The sequence below is a fragment of the Protopterus annectens genome, chromosome 3.part0 (assembly GCF_019279795.1).
Source record: "Protopterus annectens isolate FY-2018-M chromosome 3.part0, PAN1.0, whole genome shotgun sequence".
In the NCBI taxonomy this organism is placed as follows: domain Eukaryota; kingdom Metazoa; phylum Chordata; order Ceratodontiformes; family Protopteridae; genus Protopterus; species Protopterus annectens.
In genome coordinates this window covers 952,847,812-952,867,234 of record NC_056731.1, presented here as the reverse complement: position 1 = coordinate 952,867,234, position 19,423 = coordinate 952,847,812, and positions in this window count along the sequence as shown.

Below are 19,423 nucleotides of genomic sequence, written 5' to 3'. Positions count from 1 at the left end.
AAAGTCAATGGCTTTCCAAGAAGTATTTGAATGTTGCAGCTGTTCAAACCAACAGTTTTATATATGTGTGTAGAAACAGTCTGTTTGGTTATCACAGAAGTGGTGGTCTGTCTGGGGATGGAAAGGCAGCACAGCTCTCAACTGTATCTCATTATGAGGAATGTTCTTCAGTTTGTGAGTTTGAATGTTAGCTGTTGCCATGGTATACAATACTGAATCATGTTAAAACAGGAAAACTGTTAAATAAAATAACTGTTTTCTCATATTTATGCTATGAGCATCCTAGATGAAATTGTTAGTAAATGTTCGCCTCTTGCTCCATATTGTCACATTATGTTCTATATTTTGGAGATGAGGGGTTGAGAGCTATGGGAGGCAGTCAGTGGAAGAAAGCAAATGGCAGACTTTAAGTCAGTCTGTGTAGGACATATTATTTAGCCTTAGTATCCTTTTAGTAAGGCTTCTTCATGGGCATTCCAGTTGCATGTGTCTGGACAGATACAGGCCAAAGGGGGCATTATGCTCAATGACTGGCCTAAGGAGCGCTGAGTAAAGGAGGGCAGTGACATCCTAGATCTGGACACAACCCATTTCGTTAAGCTGTTTAATACAGAAGCACTTTCTTACATAAGTAGACATACTGGTCAAAATTTAGGTCACTGTCCAGATAAGTACCAAAAACCCAAACAAGTCTATTCTTAAGGTCTTATTGTCATCATAGTTGTTCTCTGAGGTAGATGACTTCCAAAGGATACAATAATGCATTTACTGGCATTTCATTTTGGTCCATGATTGTGGCACCAGTTGTTTGAGACAAACCGTCCAGTAGGATGGCTGTGTAATTTGGGGTTCAGTGACTGCTCCTAACTTGTAGTCATGTGCAAACTTAGTCATCCAGAGCCCTTTGGTATTGGCTTTTACTTCAGAAAAGTAGATGTTAAACAGGAGACGCCCCAGCACAGAACCCTGGGGACTCCACCAGTAGCTCATCTCTTTCTGGAGGTAACTTTGTCAGTTTTGCTTTCTTGCATCTCATCTGTGAGCCATGTGGCAATCCAGTATGTGACCATAGTTTATTCCTAGTTTATTTAGCTGTTCTACAATGCCTGAGTGGGGGATTGTGTCAAAAGCTTTAGCTAGGTCGAGGTATGCAATGTGTACCATTTTGCTTTCCTATATTGCATTGGTGACCTTTGCAAAAAAGTGCATTAGATTTGGTAAGCATGACCTGCCCTTGACAAATCCAAACTAAAATGGAAACAGTATTCGGAGGGTTGCTGTTTCCTAATAAGGCTTTCCATGGCTTTGCATATTAGGCTGGCCAGACAAAGTAGATTTTGTGTTACTGTCCTTTGGGAAATGCTACAGTACTTAAATTTGGTTTTATACATTGCATATAATTTAACTTACTTTTTTTCATAAAATGTGTATTTCCTTAACTTGCAATGTTCTTTAACTAACTGAACTTCACTTGCACACACAAAATTATTTACATAAATTAACGTTGCTGGTTTCACATAAATCATTATTTACTTAAATTACTTACATTTGCTATGGGTCTTGGGGTGATATCACCTTCACTGGGATTCTTTGCTATGTTATTATAATGCTTATGTCAGGTATGCCATATAAAAGAACTATGACTTCATATGGGCAACCAAACATGTCCTCTAGGTATGTCTTGAAACAACTGGTAATGTCTGCTAATATGCTGTGTGCTGGATAGGAGTTATGTACCTCCACTAACACAACCACACCAGGTCACTGGATCATACGAGAATATTAGGCTAACTGCCATGAATGGTAATTATAAGGCTAGCTAATAAGCTGAGATCAGAATCAAACCCAATACTTTGTGTCTGAGGTGAAAACCTTAACCGTTGTGCTCAATCGACCCACCAAGCCCAATGTTTTGCAAATGACTGTATGTTGCTGTGTTTTCACACATGCTGATACAATATCTTAAGGTGATCCTTCCACATCCCCCTTCCCCAGTGTTTTGCTTTCCTGCCTCCCCACCTCACTTGTCGACTTTCCAGACTGCGCCCCCCCCCCCCTTCGTAAAATCCTGGATCCACCACTGATATATGCTTAACCCCTCACTCTGTCCTGTGTATATATAATTAATGAGCATCTCTGGCAAACATGTCTTCTATGCCAAGGGTGAAAAAACACCTCAGTAGAATAATATGTTTTGTCTATTTTGCATAGGTTTGAATCCCACATTGTACAAAATACTTTTATCATTGTGTAAAGACACCAAAAATGTGTCAGTTTATAAAATGTATACCTTTAACACTTGTCTACAAAATTATATCACTTTTAAAGTACTCTTTTATGGCTGAACACATATTTACACATTCAGTCATGTATTACCTGCACCCATACTTCTCAACCTCTTAGAGCAAGAAATCTGGACAAAGCCATAAATAAAAGTGGGGCAAAGGCCCAAAAATAGAAAAAAAAATTATATTGCTCTTACAAACTTAGAAAGTTGATAGGATAACAGGTTTTGCATTAGCAGGACTTTTCTGAAGGGTAGAAAGTCCGAAACTCAAATGTCTGCCATCATTTTCTAACTTCATTCTTTAATGATTTACCACTAATTTGCCAGCACACCACAATTATATGAAAAATGGGCCAAAAATATGAAGCAAAAATCTAGACATTCTGCAAAAATCTGTACAGTTGAGAGCTATGCCTACACCCATGCACTTGAAACTTGGTATGTCAGTACTTGTTCACAGATTTCAACTACATTACAGAAATAACTAGCAAATTAGTTTTAGTTTAAGTTAGTTTAACTTTTGTTTGTGTAACTTACATTTTTATGTATTATTTATTTATTTTCCCTGTATTTTAATTTTTATTAACCCTTGGCTATTTGTTGTCATTTGTGCATAGGCTCTATCCTGTTATATTCTATCTATCCCCTAGCTCCCCTTTCCTGAATTTGTCCTTTTTGCCCTCATTCTCTCTCTCTGTTTGTCCATTTTTCACTAAGTGGTGCCGGCTGCCCTCCCTGATCCATGGCTTTCTTATCATATAATAGACACACCCAGTTTCCGTTCTTTTCACCCATTGCTATTTCACGCTATTTTCTTGATATGTTACTCTTTATTGTTTTCTCCCAATCCCCCCCCCCCGTTTTTTCCCCTACTCTGGTCCCATACTCTTGGTCCAAGGGACCCGAGTCATTCTCACTCCTACTCGAGTCTCTATTCTTTCTATTACATTATGGTTTTGGACCAGTTTTTTGGCCGTTTTGTTTGGTTTTTGGTTGTGTTGTTTGCTATCTTGTTTGTTTTGCTGTTCCCATACCTCCTTATTATCTAATACTGACACTACCCATGCCCCCATTGTCACCCCCTATCCCTGGCTCACACCCCGTATTTCAGTTACCTGGGCTTCGCCCTGCTTTTTGACTATATTTTCCCTCTTATGTATCTGTTCCCCTGTTCTAACCCCCCCCCACACACACACACACACACACACTCATTGTACACCTTTAACTGGGCCACATTTCCAGCCTTGGTTTCCACTTGTATGCTTTAATAATTCAATGTTCCCTTAATTGATCCTCTTCTTCTCTACAGTTCTTACACTATTTTTGTTTTCTCCCTAAGATCAGATTGATATTTCTACACACTGAACTATTGGTATAAACTAAGAAATAAAATCCACTGCTCAGCAAGTAAACGCTGTAGTTCCGTAAATTAAATATAATATAAATCACAAAAGAAGCGGAATACAGCAGAAGTAAGAACAAAACTCCAGATTTAATTCCAAGAATGTGCACCTAAAACATACGGATGAGCGCTTTCACCATTACAGCTTCTTCAGATCCTTGTATAAAAATCACAATAGACCTCCCCTCTTATAAGCAGCTCAATTAATCAATTAAAAACAATGCTAGAAAAATTTAAAGAACTCTCCCATATTTAAACATACTGATATAAGGTGAGCCAAAATATAAAAACATCCATGGTGACCTAAAAACATGTAAATGATAATAAGTTGATATTATATTAATAAAATATATAATCAAAGACATATACAAATAAATAATGATTCATTTTATATTCCTGCGTTGTCTCAACTTGGGTTTTATAGAAGCTCTATCATTCAACCCAGGCCCCCTGTCAGCTTTCAAACGAATGATCCAGTCAGTCTCCTTAGATTCAGTAAGATTCATAGTATCGCCACCCCTCTTATTCACAACAATTATCTCTAAGACCCAGAACAGAAAAGTATAGAGATAATTGTTGAATGACAGAGCTTCTTTAAATTTTTCTAGCATTGTTTTTAATTGATTAATTGAGCTGCTTATAAGAGGGTAGGTCTATTGTGATTTTTATACAAGGATCTGAAGAAGCTGTAATGGTGAAAGCGCTCATCCGTATGTTTTAGGTGCACATTCTTGGAATTAAATCTGGAGTTTTGTTCTTACTTCTTCTGTATTCCGCTTCTTTTGTGATTTATATTGATATAAACTGTCCAATCGGCTAGACCTCAATTTTTTTTATATCTGACGCCTCCCTGAAGAAGGACACAAAAGTGCTTGATTAGATCTCAGACATGGTACACTCGGGACTTCCACCAGCACTCATCCTTTTTGAACTAGTAAAACCTATATTCCCAAGTACCATTCCCAATAAACACGAGCTTAATACACCACTACACTTTTAACGTTTAAGTTTTAACTTATAACATATGCTGTGTATTGTGGATTTTTATAGATTTATTTTTTTGAAACATTGGACTACTGCTCCTGTTAATACATTTGAACTTAAGATTCTAATAACTATGTATGCGAAAGAAAACCGTATCTGAAAATCTGATTTTGAATGTAGCCTGAATGTAACCCTAAAAGTGACACAGTTGTTTTAAGAAACACTATGTTTTACATGTGGCACATGGAATTTAGAAAATGGCTACTGTACTTTGCTTTTAATGTAATTTTTCATCATAACTGTACCTAACTGGGGAACCCAATTACACCATGGAGATTGGTATATTAAAGGCAATGCCCCCTGCCACTTCCCCTCTGGTTGATTGGTTGTCCCCCTCTCCCATCCCACAAAATCTAGTATAAATGTAACTCTTTTACAGTAGAATAATCCATTCTGAACAGCGCTAGGAGAGCATCTTGTTTTGTCTTTACCATGCAGGACGATAAATAAAAAGGACTTTTTGGAACCAAACTCAGCTCCAGTGTCTCTTTTACTTCAGCAGCACTCCTGCACAGATTAGACTTTCTTCATCACTAACCAGCTAGACACATTGGACTTATACTTTTCCTATCTTAGAAAGAGTCCTTTTCAGGGCTAACAACAGATCTGTACCCACTTCTAAAGTCCTTTTTTAGGACTACCTCCTAACACTAATAGTCCTTTTAAGGACTGGCTCTGGGTAAGGCACCACTATAGTCCTTTTCAGGACAAAGAAAGGTCAAGGAACTATATAAAGGACACAAGTAACTGGCGACTGCTCGCTTTCTAGGATTGCCAGACACTTTTCCTGTGTCACAAGCCCACACCTACAGCTATGTTTGACACATAATAGTCCTTTTCAGGACTCCACACCTAAATAGTCCTTATAAGGACTCATTCCCAAGTCCTATTTTTTGACAATCTTCCTCTATAATTAGGACCTTGTCCAAGGGGTAATTGATCTGTACCCCCCGGTTTTGTACTCCTTAACCATAACCTTAAAGTCCTTTTCAGGACTTGGATTGTGATACCTAAATCCAGTTTTTAGTCCCTTTATAGGACTGGGAATAGAGATTGCCACCCAGCCACAGGCAAGTTACTAAGAACTAGCCTACAGTCCAGGCTTTGTGGAGTGATCTGGTATATTTGTACATTTTTACCTACCTCCAGGAGGCAAGCTTCACTCCAAATGATGGTGCTTCTGACATCAGGTTTCACACTATAAAAACTAGACTTGTGCTGTGGTATTTGCTTTAAATAATGTGCACTGTAAATAGTTAGGTAGGGGTTCTTCCCTCACTGTGATCAACTGGTGTGTGTGTGTCTGTGTTCACTTGGTTGACATTCAAGAGACCAGCATGTGAGACACTCCTACTACCTTATTCTTCTCACCAGACACTACTAATGTCATCAGCTATAAAGTGCAGTCTGACACTGTAAAAAGCAGACGGGTTGTGGAGCTTGTGTTAAGTGCTGTGCTCTGTAAATAGTTAGGAAGTGGTTCTACTCTCAGTGCTATTCTCTGGTGTGTGCCTGTATTCACTGGGTTTACATTCAAGAGACCATTTTTTACAAGCATATGAGACACTCCTACTACCATATTCTTCTCACCAGACACTGCTGATGTCATCAGCTATAAAGTGTTGTCTGACACTGTAAAAGCCAGACTTGTGCTGTTGATATTGCATTAAGTACTGTGCTCTGTAGATAGTCAGGTAGTTCTACTCTCACTGCAGTCAACTAATTTTGTGTGCATTCAACAATCAGTATTGTGTCAATTTTAGAACAACATGAGAGTCCACAGCCATGTCAGCCACTCCTCTGAACATCTTCTTGTAACCTATAATGTTATCCTATATAGCATGCACTCTGACAGTATTCAAGACAAACCTGTGCTGTGGCAGTAACATTAAATACTGTGTTATTAAGCTACTTTGCCTACATATATATGAGTGCTAATCTGACAGCAGGCACCTTCAGTGTGTATACATCCAAATATTACTTTTGAGACAATTTTACACAGAGATGTGACTCCATATCCATGCACACACTCCTCCCAACATGTTCTTCCCAGCATGCAAAGATGCCATCATACTCCATAAGGTGCAACGTGACAGTGTTAAAGTGAGATATATGTGTTGGTGCCTGTGTTACATTGCACAGCATTCATCTTCCATACCTACATAGATGTAATGTTCAAATCACGCCCAGTCTACTGGTGTGTGTGTGTGTGTGTGTGTGTGTGTGTGTGTGTGTGTGTGTGTGTGTGTGTGTGTGTATGTATGTGTGTGTGTGTGTGTGTGTGTGTGTGTGTGTGTGTGTGTGTGTGTGTGTGTGTGTGTGTGTGTGTGTGTGTGTATGTGTGTGTTTGGTGGTACATTATGGTCATCATATGATCTTTGGAATTGCTCTTCATTTCACTACCACTTAGGAGAACATTTAATGTAGCCCCATGCATCCACCATCCTCTTTTTTCTTCTGACCACATGACATCCTTCCTGCAAAGAAGTAGAGGATGTCCTCATGTCAAATATGCATACACATATCATGAAGGAGAGTCCTTCTATGAGCACTGCATGTGTGATTGCTAATTGTGTCATGGTGTGGTGCAGATGTCCCACATGGACAGTGGCAGTAATAATGCAATCCAACAAATGCACACATATGCACAATAGTCTTACTATCTGCCATCATATAAATATAGGGAGTTTGTTTTTAATGGTATAATAATGGCTAGGATTTATGTGATGTTGGCTGTTAGCCTAATAATGTCCTATGACCCTATGAACATTTGACATGTGGATGTACAGTATGGCTACAAGGGGGTACTACAATTTGTAATGGAAGCTAATGTAATGATGACCACTGCTGCCATTCCATTACATGGTCCTTCTATAACAGCTGTATCCCTCCTGAGAACAGTTGACATGGTATGGATACACTGTTATCTATATTGTTGCCTTATTAGGACGTGTTGTAGTGGAGCAGACCAACATTCTACACAGTCCTCATTCCACCATCACAGTGACGCTTGCAGTATAGCCCAGGTGTGTATGTGTCTACCTATCAACATAAAATGCTCTGTGACAGACATCAATATAAATTCATACTGCTTACATGAGCACAAGCCTTGTTTCATTCACATGTTGTAATGCTGTGATATACACAACAATATCAAATGTTTTGATTCAATTGCAACCATGTGGAATTCATTTTATGTACAGTTCTATTGCTGCTCACAAGGATTATTGATGTGGTCAGCAGCTCCATTTTGTGACTATTAGCAGTTGTGTCAGGAAAGTTTCTGCATGAGCCAGAAACAAGATTTTTATTTATTTTATTTTTATTTTACATTTGTTGACCGGGCTAGTCTAACTGGATATTTGTCCATTTTCATTAGATGCCCGGGGAGAAAAGCTCCACTACAGCATGATTGTAAACTGAAAACTAAAATAGTACATAAGAATACATATTTAAAAAAATAATAATTTGACATATAAAAGTGAATGTACATTACATAAGAAAATACAAAAATGACATGTTTATAACAGGATTGATATGTGAAAAGGCAATATTAGAGAGTAAAAAAAAAAAAAAAAAAAAAAAAAAAAAAAGATCTGTAATGTGTCCTTATCATGCCTTTCAAACACAGCTCTCACATGAAACACATATAGGCATATGTTGTGCAATTGATGTAATTATATAACACTGGTACAGTTGCATGACTGTGAACATTACCAGTGTGTGGAATGTGATGCATGACCAAGGTTGCATTTGGAGGTATTGTCAAAAATTATTTATTTCAATAAATGTGAAATGCTAAGTGGAATACACAACTAAGCACAGAGGTGATTGTGGATGTCACCAGACATACCCAGCTGGAGGAAATAGACTATCTGCTACCTGACAGTTTGTCTCACACTTCACCCCTCTGTCACTTCTGGCCATCAGCCAAAGTATACATGGAAACATTACTCAGTTTTTATTCTCAGGAGCGCAGCTCATCTGTGCACTCTTTATGGCTAATAACACAGAATTAATGGCTGTACTATAACATGCATCCATCTGAGCGGGGGACCATTATCTAATGCATATAGTTATAGACCCATACACCTGACACAGACAGTCATCATCTGTGAGGTAGACCACGAGTCATCAAGGGTCTTCTCAAAATAGACACAGGTAATCTCCCAACTATGTGCCAAATGGCTCTATATCACTTGATCGAATACATTAATGATCGAATCACTATTTATCAAACTCACTTAATCAAAACCTCAATTCAGCAAATGATTGTTTCAGTGAATTCTTTCTCAGGGAAAGGAAGTAGTTTGCCATCATCAGAAATTTGCACTTTTCCCCACTGTAGTGTAATCTGTGAGCTGGTATATTTAGGAAGGGTGGTGTGGGGGGCACAGCACCCAACATTGGGAGGCGTCATGGGTGAAACCCCCCACTTTGCTGACTTTTAAATCATGTAGTTTTTTATGATCACTAGCTGCCCACTAGCTACTTTCCCTTGGAGAAATTTTGCTTAAATGATAATTCACTGAATTGAGGTTTCAATTAACTGAGTTTGATAAATAGCGATTTAGGCATTAGTGCATTCACTCAGGTGATATAGACCCGTACCAAACATATGTTTGATTTCTTATGGATATATCATGTCTGTTACATCTGTTTGATATCTTCATGGAGAAGAAAACACTAGCATCCTGCGCAACTTGACCTGGCCAAGGCACTTGACACAAATCCACAGTCAGGTATTACAGAGAAACTGTCTCAAGTGGCCATAAACACCCATGTCACCAAGTGGGTAGACAAATGGATCACATATGTGATAGATAATGTTAAAGTGTGTGAAGTCAATGCTATCTAGAGTCCAGTGATTAGGTCTGTAACTCAAGGTTCTGTACTAGGCCCTTTCCTGTTCAGTATTTAAGTCTCAGACATCAAGAATAACTTACACGTCCTTTGTCCAACCAGCTTTGTGGAAGATTGTACATTTTGGACAGTCATTGAATCCAAGTTTGGTATTGGTATAATGCAGACAGTATCAACACAAACAAAGGACTGCTGCCACTGCCATAGAGACACAGAAGATGAAAAAAAACATGGGAGGATTATTTCCTTTATGAAAGCAAATACACAAGCTAATTGCAATATAGACACAAACCCCTATGAGCAGGCCAAGTGGTATGTGACCTGTGTACTCAGGTAGATGGTATGTGGAACATCCACCAGCATATGCCCACAAGGGTGACTAATGCCTTGTATGTAGCACAACTCCTGAGTATGTGTGGGCCATCCATATCAAAGGACATTAAATTTCCATTGTTCTCAGCGCTCATCACACCAATAATTGAGTCCAATGCACCCTTTTGTATATACCTTCCAACACATCTTCTTGTGATGAGTTACTGAAGTGCATCACTTTTGTCACAGTGAGCTCACACACATCTTATCGGTCATACCTAAGTATTCTTTTGATACATAACTATTAGAGGTTGACAGTGTAGAATCCCCTTCAGGGTGTTATTCAAGATGTATGTATGATGCGTGTTCTTGTGATGCACACAGTAAATACATAGCGGATTGACAACATTGATGGCATGGGTTGTTGTTGTTGTGTCTTTTGGCTTTTCCCGGTTAGGGGTCGCCACAGTGGAACTCCGGTCCACTAATGATTGGCAGTAGATTTTTACGTGCCAAGTTGCCGGCCCTGATGCACAACCTTTAATGAAGGTATGCCCATTCACGCATGTCTCCACACAGAAGACGCTCTACCTGAGAATCGAACAGGACAATGTCTTACTGTGAGGCGACAACGCTACCACAGCACCACCACCACAGTTTTTGATGGCATGGGTTACATTTGTGAAAGTGTGCATTGTGGCATATATATGCCAGGAAAAGCTGTCAGCTAGCCAGAATTGCTCAGAATTTCAACTAGAGGTGTAAGAGTGTCCCTCTTAACACCTTTGGAAGATGTTAATTTTAGAGGAAGGTGTACTTGAGTCCCCTTATAGATTACTGACAAATCATGACAGTTGTACAAGTGTGTTCTTGCACAACCATGTATAGTAACTCACAATCACATTTATGTCAATGACACAGATTAATAGGTTCATAGGTTCATACTAGGCTATCTGCCCTAGGGCATTTATAAGCCTAGCCAGAGTGTGTTTGGCTTTCGCCACCCATTTTAAATTAATTTTGCTATGCCCTTTTTCGAGGTTAGTATACTGTGCCTCTGTCTAACAGTGACACAGAAGTGATACCCGGGGTAAACCTACGATCTCCCATCCACTCATCAAGACTCCTCTTGAAGAGAATCAATGAGGGACTCTGCCTAACCTGGACTGGGATTTTATTCCATAGTGAAGGGAGCCTCTGGGTTATGAATCTGTCCCTCCAGCATGTCCTATTTATTTCAGTGCTGAGGTTCAAGTCTCTCGAGCATGTAGTTGTATGGGATTTGGATTTTTTGAGGTGCAGCATGTCCATTAATTCCGGGTTGGACATGGCTTTATACGTCAGGCGCAGGTTGCCTCTGAGCAGGCGGTATGCCACTGAGTAGAGCTGGAGTTTCTTTAACCGGGCAGCATATGGCATCTGTTTGAGCCCTTTGATCCTCTTGGTGAGGTACTTTTGGAGTCTTTCCAGTTGCTGCAGGTGTTTGGTTAGGTACATCCCAAAAGGGGCATTGTACTCGATTATGGGCCTGATGAGGGATGAATAAAGAGGCATGATGACCTCCCCTAATCTAGATGTGAATCCCTTCATGATTAGGTGAGCTATATAAAATGTTTTTCTAACCACTTTGGCCACGTGGTTGTCAAATGAGAGATTGCTATCAACTTGGGTCCCCAGGTCCCTAATTACTTCTTCTGTACTTAATGGATTACCACCTATGTGGTAATTTGTGGGCACTTTGTTTTTGCCAAAGGGGATGACTATACACTTTTTGGCGTTTAGCTTGAGGCCATGGCTCTGGCACCAGTTGTCTGTTTCTATGAGGCCCTTTTGGAGGATGCTTGTGTCAGCTGGAGAGTCGATTATGGCACCCAGTTTGCAGTCATCTGCAAACTTGGTCAGCCACAGTCCTTCTGTGTTGGCCTGTACCTCCAAGAAATATATACCGAACAAGAGAGGTCCCAGGACTGAACCTTGTGGGATGCCACTTGTAACTGGTTTGGAGTCTGACATGGCTCCAGCAATTCTAACCATGTGGGTTCTGTCCTTGAGCCAGTTTGCAACCCATCTAGTGACATAGGGGTTTATATTTAAGCTGGTGAGCTTATCTATAATGCCCGAGTGGGGTATTGTATCGAAGGCTTTTGCAAGGTCCAAGTAGGCTGTGTGGACCACCTTCCCTTCGTCAATGGCCTTGGTGACTGTTTTAAAGAAGTCGACCAGGTTTAAGAGGCAGGATCTGCCCTTAACAAAGCCAAACTGGGTAGGATCCAGTGTCTGTAGGTCCCCAATATCTTTATTTATGAGGTCCATTATGATCCTTTCCATAGCTTTGCAGACCAAGCTAGTTAGGCTTATGGGGCGATAGTTTCCAGGGTCCGTTGAGGCACCACCTTTGTGGAGAGGGACCACTGTTGCTGTACGCCACTCTTTGGGTACATATCCTGTAGTAAGGCTAAGATTGAACAGTAGTTTTATGTTTGGGTTTAGCTTTTCTTGGAGTTCATGTAGGACGCAGCCCGGGACACCATCTGGTCCCATTGATGCTGTGTTTTTTGCTTTGGAGAGGGTGGCTTTTACCTGAGCATCTGAGATGTCAGGGGGGCAGCACTCTGCTGGGATAGACATTTGGCCTTTTGGTGGGGAGGGGGGGAGAAGTTTGCGCTGAACCTGTCAGCTAGGATGTTGGCAATGTCTGTGGGTTCGGTGTATTTTTTGTCATTTTGGACTTATTCTGAGCATATCTGGGAATTCCCACCCAGGTTCCTAACATAACTAAAGAAAGCCTTGTGATTATCCTTAGTGTCCTGTGCAATTTTTCTCTCGAAGCTGGCCTTAGACGATTTTATGAGTGCCCTTAGTTTTTGCTAATACTGATCAGAGATGCCTTCCCTTTTTGGGATTTTGCTCTGTCATGTAGTAGCTTCCTCCTTCTATTGTATAGTTTGTTTATGGCTGGGGTCCACCAGACAGGACGTCTGCCTTTGGAGGATTGGGTCTTGGTTTTATTTGGGATTGCATGATCCATGCATTCCTGAAGGTGTTCATAGAATGCATTTATAAAGGATTCTGTGGTCTGGGCCGTATTTTCCACAGGCCCGGGGGCTTTGAAGGATTCCACCTCAGTTTTGAGGAATGTGAAATTTGCTTTAGAGAAGTTTTTCACTGTGGTTTTCTGGGCAGGGGGTGGGGTCGGGATGTGAATATCCAGTGAGATCAGTTTATGGTCTGATCTTACCAGTGAGGGATACACTTCTGGTCTGGAGCATAGAGTCACCATGTTGGTGATGATCAGGTCCAGTATGTTTTCCCCTCTTGTGGGAGTGGTAACAAGTTGAGTTTATGAATTTTAGGAACCTTTGGGCTAGGATGTTGGAGCTAGAGTAATGCTGCCAGTCTATGTTTGGGTAGTTGAAGTCGCCCAATATAATGGTGTTTGGAGAGACCTTCATATTTTCCAGTGTTCTCAGGAAGGCCGAGTGGGGTTCCTGGGTTTAGAAGGGTGGTCTGTAGCAGGCTATAAACTGGAAGGCAGTTTTACCCACTGTTAGTTGCACATGGATAGTCTCTGATGCTTCGTGCTTTGTCACCAACCTGGAGGTGTGGGTATCTTTGATGAATATCAATACTCCCCCTCCTTTTTTTGTTCGGTCCAAGTTTTGGGGCAGAAAAGCATGGTATTAGGTATAACCTGGTAGTGCTGGGGTGCTCTCGGGAGAACCTGAACCAGGTTTCTGTTACTGCACAGATATCAATGTTCTCCATGCTAAGGAGAGTTTCAAGTGCATGCATCTTGAGGTTTAGACTTCTGGCATTGAGTAGCATTACTCTTAGTTTCTTATCCCTTGTGATACCTATGGAGGTGGGTTTGTCTTTTCAGCCTTGCCTAAAAAAGGCACTATGGGGGTAGCAAGAGCCTTTGCCAATATCTGAAAGCCCAGGGGTGACAGGTGCAAGCCGTCCCTAGCGAAGCATCGTGGCTTGTCGAGCATATCATCCCAGGCTGACAGGCATTGGATCCCCTTTGAATGACATCAGTACTTAAGCCAATTGTTGAAATTGATCATCTTGTCTTCATATTGTGGCATCATTCTTGGTGAGGGTAAGATGCTACTCAAGGTCAGGGTCATACCGGCCTGGGCTACATGCTCAGAGAGTTCCTCTATGTCTCTTTTCATGTAGTCCAGGGAGGTACATCTCAGGTCATTCACACCAGCATGGACAATGACTGAGTCATATTTGTACTTGCCTTGGAGTGACCTGAGTGCTTGTGTTATGTGGCGGATCCTAGCGTCCGACAGGCTGCTCACCGTGACCTTCTCCTTGTTCAGCCTGGTGGGCAGGACGCCAGTGTGCCTGACGATAGAGTCACCTATTACAAGTGTATCAGCTGTTGTTTAGCCTTAAGGGCTGTGACTGTTTGGCACACTGGCTTTGTGAGATATGTGTTGCATGTGTTTTGTTTTGGGGTAGCGGTTGCTTGGTGTCTGCTTTGGAGGTCTCTGCTGCTTAGGCAGATCTTTATTTAGAGCCTCCGAGTATGTTTTTGTGTGATTATGTGTTTGGTTTGCTGTTGTGGTAGGTCTATGTGAGACTGGAATTGTAGTGAGTGTGGTTTCCTTCTCCTGACTGGTTATGCCAGTACTGAGTTGAGAGAACTTAGCCTCCAGTTTGGCTATATGGTTGCATCTCTCACATGTGTTGGAATTTGTTGGGAGGAGGAGAGGGTTGTCTGTGTACATGAGGCAGTTGTAACATTGCCTCAAGATTCCCAGGTTCACCAGCTGGAACGGAGAGGAGATTGACAACTGACCTTTGGACATGGTAGAATAATATTGGGACTTCCTTTATAATTGAAAACAAGGGCCAGTGGGGAGTGAGGGTGTAGTGCTATTAATTTTTAGTGCTGACTTATATAATTGCTTTAGTGAGCAAGTGTCAGGTAACTTAAGTGCAATGTGTTACAGGTAACTTAAATGCAAAAACGACAAACAGTAACTTTCTTTCAAGTGAAACAAGGAAATAAGTAGCATTATTCTGATATCACCCATGATTGTGTGTGCTTCTGTCTACTATTGCCCATAATTGTGTTGCTATGTATCCCACTTAGTTGAGACCTATGCTGATATTACATTCATGTTCAGACAACTCATTTTGCAGATCTTCACAATATGCACCTGCCCCTGTTATATATACTGTCCTTGATAAATGTCCTCCCAAGTGATCATGTCAGGATCCTTATATAACAACAGATCTTCTCCATTGATATGCGACCTTGTGTGACACATAATATACAATAGCTGCGTGCTAATATGACTATACCCACACAGGAGTTGTAAACAGCAGTGTGTACTGTATCATGTGGATATAATTGATAACTTCAAGCTACAACTGTATTGTCTTTGTGGTGTATGTACACTGACATGCCCTCATCTGCTGTGCATTACCATGTTTCACCTGTCCTCTTCCCCTGTGTTCATTCCTACAATTCATGTGTGTGTCCCTTTTCAATACACATACTTCCCCTGAAAATTTATTTCTAATGCAGTCTATGTGTCCTTGCTGATCACTAGGAAAAAATGTATTCAGTATGCCTAAAACAGGTTTGCACACTACTATGCACTAAGTACACTTTCATATAATGTGTTTGAACTATATACATTGCTTTATATTAAGCCCTGGTAGTCACTGTGGCTGTCCCTGCAATCCTACAGACCTAGTTTGCCCATAGGTAAACAGGTTTTCATGTCTTCAGGGGTTCATGTTGCTTTACATGGTTTCCTGGCCAGCAGCACTATTGCTGGCTATGAAACCTCACTTTATTCATGTAATCATGATGCGAGGCATGCATATGCAATTAGTGCTGCTGCTCATTGCGCTAACATGTAAACTACATGAAAGCTTGCACAGAGTTTATTGAATCTCCAGGTGCTGTACTTTATAGGACTGGAGCGCTGGAAATATAATACTCATGCACTTCTGAGGATATCAGCTGGAAGAATGAAATCATCCCTGAGATTGGTTTGAAAGCTTGGTGACATTCCTTGCTTCTGGACTAATGTACAGTTACAGTATCAGTGTACTGCTCATTGGACATGGGAACACTGGTGATCTGCATTTGAATTATCACTGCAGAGATTCCTGAAAGGTATAGCACTATGAAACTGCAACTCAAACTCTCAGAAAATAAATGTGTTGTGAGTAATAATAGGATAATCTGACAAAACAAAGGCAGTATATCAACAAAAAAAGGTTCTTTGGAATTCTTTGGGATACTGCATGCATAAATATTGAGAATGTTACTTATCTGAAAGCTAGAATACTACTACTACTGCCCAAGGCAAGTTTGATGTCAATTATTAAACATCCTGGTATACTGTCAGGTCTCACAGAGGAATCATATTTAGTCTTTGATAAAGCCTTTAGAGCATGTTCCTTGGTGACAGGAGGATGCACAAGGAATTCCAGGACATATAGAATTTGGACAGATTTTCTGGAGTGAAGTTTGAACTAACCTTGCCTGATAGTATATTGGTTATGTATACTGAGTCAGAGTTGGAGGTTGCATTTAGGATAACTCCTGAGCATTGAGTGTTGTTCCTTAGTTTTGTAATATAGCTAAAGAATGACTTGGAGTTATCCTTAGTTTCAGAGGATATCCTAAGTTCATGGGTAGTTTTACTTGTCCTAACAGTATTTTTCAGTTCCCTGGTAATATTCTTTATACTTTCCTTGTTATGAAGACTTTTGGATCTGCTGAATAATTTAAGATTTGTTTTCTCTAGTTATACAGTTTGTTTATGCTGCTTGACCATGAGAGTGGTTTATTTCTGAGTTTCACATTGTGTTTTGTTCTGGCTGGCACTGCTAATTCTATGTATTTATCCCAGTGGGCATCCAACTCCTTTTTTGAAGCAGACTGCTGTATCAGCATCCAAGCAGGTACTATTGTAGATGTTTTTTGAGATTTCATCACATAATTTTATATTGCTTGCCCATGTGAAATCATTAAATTCAGTGATGTTGGCTGCAGGAACTTTGAAGATTTTGAAGGCAAATGTCACTAGTTTATGGTCTGATTTAACTGGGCAATGAGAGATCAAGGGAAAAGTGCATTCAAAGGCTATATTCATGAGGACCAGATGTAGAGCATTATGTCCCCTGTCAGGTTTAATAACTATCTGTTCCAGGGAAGTTTTCTCAATTAATTCCAGCTAGTTCTAGGAATACGCTACATTGGTAGGGATTGGTGATCCGGTTAATTGTGTGGTTTTTAAATTTACTCAAAATAATGGTGCTCTTGGAATACTTTATGGAATCTAGCAATATCATCTGGGGGCATGGAGGGCACCCTATAGCAGGCTATAAGTTGGTAGATTGTCTTATTTATGTCAATACTGAGTTCTATTTGTGCTTCATAGGTAGTTACTTGGCATGCGATTCATGAAACCTTTAAGGAGCCAGGTTCTTAATTGTTCCAAAGCACTGGTTAGATAAGTGACTTGCACAAGGTCACACATTAAGCAAATGAAGATGGAAATATTCAAATCCTGTACCCGTGGAGCAGGAAGCAGCTCATTAATAAGTCAGAACTTTAGTCCTGTCTGCTATTATGTCTGGAGGTTTTATGAGCCTTCACAAATGTGGAACTGCCACTGCAGTTACTATGAGTCCTAAAGGCATGGTAGGAGATACACTAAGATATCAAGGGAGTGCTTTCTTTACATTTAATCCAACTTTCAGCAATCAAGTAAGCAATCATGGATATTTTACAGATGCAACAAAGCCTCAAGATCAGGTTAGTTGTTGTTGAAACATCTGACATTGAGAAGAGCCATCTTAATGTGGTCCAGATTGTGGATTGATACATTTGCAATACTGAAGTATTTGTCATCTGGACTTTGCCTAAAAAAGGCTCTATGGGACAGCAAAGGCTTAATCCAGTATCCAGAAGCCTTTGAATGAGAGGCACAGACCTTTCTTTGTTAAGCAAATTGGTCTAGCAATGATCTTATCTCATGCTGATACATACTGAGTCTTCCTCGTATGACACCAAATGTTCAGTCAATTGTTGAAGCCAGTTATCTTTTCTTTGTACCAAGGCATAATTCTTGTGAAAGAAGGCTTCCACTCAAGAACAGTGTCTATCCAGCATTTGTCACATGTATGGAAAGTTCTGATGTACCACTCAGCAGATACCTCAGGATTTTGGATTTCAGCTCATTGATTCCCACATGGACAAGCACAACCATGTTGTAGTCATATTTGCCATGTAAAAAGGTATTTTGCATCCATTTTAACATCAGAGATCCTAGCACCCAAAAAGCATCTGACTGCAACCTTATTTTTGCCCAGCCATGTAAGTGGAAAATCTGTGTGCCTAACAATCACATCACCAATCATTAAGGCATTTTTGTTAGTAGAGCGTTTAGGAGTATAAAGCTGCAGTCATACTCTTGATGACTTAATACTATAGGCATGCATAGAGGAAATGAGTTGGGCCAAACAAATGACTGGTGCCAAAAACATGGCCTCAAGTTGAATACCAAAAAATGCATCATCATCCCCTTTGGGGAGAATGATGTCCCCATAAATTATCACATTAATAACAATGTCCTAAGCACACAATCAGTCATGAGGGATTTGGGCACCCGGGTTGATCACAACCTGACTTTTGACCACCATGTTGCTTTCATTGTATGGAAAGCTTTTTATATGGCCCACCTCATACATAAGGGTATCTCATCCAGGGACAAGGAGGTCATAACATCCCTGTGTTCTTCCCTTATAAGGCCCATTACTGAGTACAGTGCTCTGTTCAGCACGTATCTCACAAAGCACATGCAGTAGCTGGAGAGACCACAGAGATTCCTCACCAGGAGAATCCAGGGCCTCAAAAATCTACCATACACAGATAGGCTAAAAGCCATATCCCTCTACTTAGATTCATACAGACTCCTCAAAGGTGACATCTGTTTGGAATACAAGGCGATCTCGGACCCCGCCTTGATGGGACTGCTACATATATGCAAGCCAAGCTCCACTACAGTAACCCACATGCATGGTCTCAACCTGGTCTGTGACATCAATAGGACTTGTTGGTGGGACAGATTTGTGCCCCAGAGACTCCCCCATCTGTGGAATGGACTTCCTCTCCATGTTAAACAAAGTACCTCTTTACCCCTTTTTAAGCGCAACCTGGATAACTGGATGGGAAATTGAAAATATATCCCTGGGATTCCACCCATGTCACTGATGGACAGGGGCATCAGGTGCTGACTTGGCTAAACATGGGCTAAACTCTTGGCTAGGCGTATAAGGGCCTCATGGCCAATAGCCTACTAACTTTCTATGATCCTACGATCGTATGGGAATTTTCTTGAGAACTATTTCAACTAGTTCTAGAAGACTTTGGTAGAATTTTTTAACAGCCTCAGTTATGTTATTTTAATGGGATTTTTTTGAGAATGTTGTAAAGGAAAGGGCAAGTGCATCAGTGTGTATTGCTCACTGTA